We start from the raw sequence: 3,433 nt of genomic DNA, 5'->3' as shown, positions 1-3,433 counted from the left end.
TGTGAACGTCACCCAGAATCCTTTTTGCTTGTGCAATATACAAGTACTTTGTGCTCTCTAAGTCCAGACACAGTAACCAACTCAGTCTGTCGTCTTGTTAGGAACAGGCTTACTATGCCAGGTTGTAACAATGTGGTGAGGCGGGGGACTCTGCCCACTATAATAATAATATGATAATAGGTCTAATATCCAGGTGTCCCATATTCCAGTGTATAGCTCCATCTGGTTATCCAGCTGGTATTGTAGTTCTTATCTGTGTATTTTCTTTAATTTTACAAATCAAAAATGTTTGTGTATTTGATGTGTGGCCCCCAGACAATTTTTCTTTTTCCACTGTGGCCAAAAGGTTGGACACCCCTGCTCTAAGCAGTTTTCAACAATTTTGCCACATTTTATTAATACATTTCTACAGAATCTCTGGAGTATTACAACTATTGCACTATTGTTATTTCTGGTGATCTATCGGAAAACAACTAGTCGTTTGAAGGTGAACAACCCCTTTAATGGGAAAAAAAGACACCATGAGATTTTATCTTGTCGGATGAAGGCGCCGTGTAGATTACACACTTTTGTATCAGTCCCATTTCACTTTGAACCAGCTTCCAATACCATCCTACAAAATCTCCAGTGAAGTTTAGGCGGTTGGGGGGAAAGGGAAGGGGTGATATCACTCCAACTTGCAGTACAGCAGTAAAGAGTGACTGAAGTTTATCAGAGAAAGAAGTTAGTCGAGCACCCGCAGTTTTAAATAAAACAGCCTTTATTGGTGCAAGGGCATTACAGCAACGTTTCAGACCATGCGATCTTTTATCAAGCTGATAAACTAAGGAAGAAAGTGTAAAGGTGGCCATAGACGCAAATATCCACTCGTTTGGCGACATCGCCAAACGAGCGGATCTTTCCCCGATATGCCATTAACGAGCATGGCTATATCGGGGGTAATCTGATTGTTCGGCCGTACGTTTTAGCCCATTACGATGTGCAATGGGCTCCGGCGGGATCGGTCGGGTCAAAATCAAACCTGTCTGATCGACCAAACGACCGATCTCCGCTGGACGAAAGATGTCACCACACACGATCCGAAAATCGTACGAATCCTCTATTCGTACGGTAGGATCTGTGTGTCTATGGCCAGCTAAAGTCGTGCTGACTACTAGTCTGCTAATTGAAGTTTATCAGAACACAAGTCACACGACTGGGGGCAGCTGGGAAACTGACAATATGTCTAGCCCCATGTCAGATTTCAAAATTAAATAAATAAAAAAAAAAATCTGTTTTCTCTAAATCTGTTTTCTCTACTACTAGATTACGATGCGCAATGGGCTCCGGCGGGATCGGTCGGGTCAAAATCAACCCTGTCCGATCGACCAAACGACTGATCTCTGCCGGACGAAAGATGTCGGCACTCGACACACACAATCCGAAAATCCTACGAATCCTCGATTCGTACGATAGGATCTGTGTGTCTATGGCCAGCTAAAGTCGTGCTGACTACTAGTCTGCTAATTGAAGTTTATCAGAGCACAAGTCACACGACTGGGGGCAGCTGGGAAACTGACAATATGTCTAGCCCCATGTCAGATTTCAAAATTAAATTAAAAAAAAAATCTGTTTTCTCTTTTGAGAAACGAATTTCAGTGCAGAATTCTGCTGGAGCAGCACTATAAAGCAAGTTTTCCCATGACAGTATCCCTTTAAACTTGTCTGCATAGACTAACATTGGACTTTTTTTTTATCCTGCTGGTGCTCACATGGGTCAGACTAATCACATGATATACTAGTGAGTACATTGGCAGGTTCAGAGAGATTCCCAGGTTAGTCAATGAAAGAGGTACTTTAAGAATCTTCTAAAAATATGTCTTTTGCAGCTTTCTGAATAAACGGGGCGCAGGCTGTAAATACCTATCTGATTTACTGTAACAAATGATCCAGAAACATATTTTTCAGGACCTACAGGGGGTCTGAAGCTTTGCACCAGCTCAGATAGGAAGAGGAACACAGTACCCTCTCTATGTGGTCACATGATATACAGGACTTGGGCAAGTAATTTACCTTTCATTTCTTTGACCTCAGAATCCGCGTGGAGGCAAAACAATATTTAGAGGTGTGTTTCACTCATTTGTACAGTGATTATTTATTAAGAAAGAAAGGTGGCGATGGTACAGTCATGCATTCACCACTAAGAAACCTTCAGTGTAGCTCTTTTTTACTGTTCTGGTGCTTGGAAATGGGGCATTTCTTATACTGCTATGCAATCAGTCTATAGGCAATGGTAGTACAGCTCAGTGATCTCACTGGCAGCTCACTAGCTCCATCAGGTGACCACCTGCCGGTTTGCCTTTGTAAATGCTAAAACATTGGGGCAAATTCACTATGCGCCGAAGCGCCTAACGCTAGCGTTAATTCGCTAGCGTTGGCCATTTTCGTTACTTCGCAAATTCACTAACGGACGCTGGCGTAACTTCCCTAGTGTTACTTCGCACCCTTACGCCTGGCGAAATTGCGCAAAGGACGTAACTACGCAAATTCACTAACGCGCGCATTGTACTGAACGCTACCTTTTACGCTAGACTTCCTTCGCCACCTCAGACCAGGCGAAGCGCAATATAGTAGATAGGGATTTCTTCAAAAAAAGTCTTAGTCCCAAAAAACGCTGGCGTTTTTTCTATATTATGGGTGATAGGCTGAAAAAGATCAAATTTTTTTGGGGCTCCCCTCCTTCCGCCCTACATTTCCTAACTCATGGCAACTTAACTATACAGTGGGCACATGTGTAGGGCAAAATAAACATTTTATTTGATGTTTTGAAGGTTTCCCAGGCATTTGTAGTGCTGCTACATATTCCTCCATTGAAATTTGAATTTGGCGCCGTATGCAAATTAACCATCGCTAGCATAACTTCGCTTCGCTTAGCGAATCAACGCTAGCGCAACTTCGCAAACTTACGCTACCCCTGAGCGCAACTTCGGATTTTAGTGAATTTGCGAAGCGCTGGCGAAACTACGCCTGGCGAAGTTACGCCTGGCGCAACTACAAATCTTAGTGAATTTGCCCCATTGAGTTTAAAGGCCTGCAATCTCTGTGTAGATTGTACAGTGTTACCCTGTTGAGCTGATCCAAGAACAGACTCCATATTGGAGCTAGTCTTTTAATGATGGCGGCTGGAGAATTCATATGCAATACAATTCGCTTATTATATTGCATATTTTCAATATGGCTATTGAACACAGCACTTCTGTACAGTATTATAAAGCCTTTATATTTCTACGGCAGCACAATGCTTACCAGCGACATTTCAAGTGGCCCTTCACTCTTTATCAAGCTAAATAATGAGTGTAGTGTACTGCTGCTATGGAAAGTTTTAGGCTTTTTAATGATATACAGGAGTGCTGTCTCCTACAGTTATATACTTTCTATTGGGAGAAGTGGACAT

The sequence above is a fragment of the Xenopus laevis genome, chromosome 3S (genome assembly GCF_017654675.1).
Source record: "Xenopus laevis strain J_2021 chromosome 3S, Xenopus_laevis_v10.1, whole genome shotgun sequence".
Classification (NCBI taxonomy): domain Eukaryota; kingdom Metazoa; phylum Chordata; class Amphibia; order Anura; family Pipidae; genus Xenopus; species Xenopus laevis.
This window is presented reverse-complemented; position numbering follows the sequence as displayed.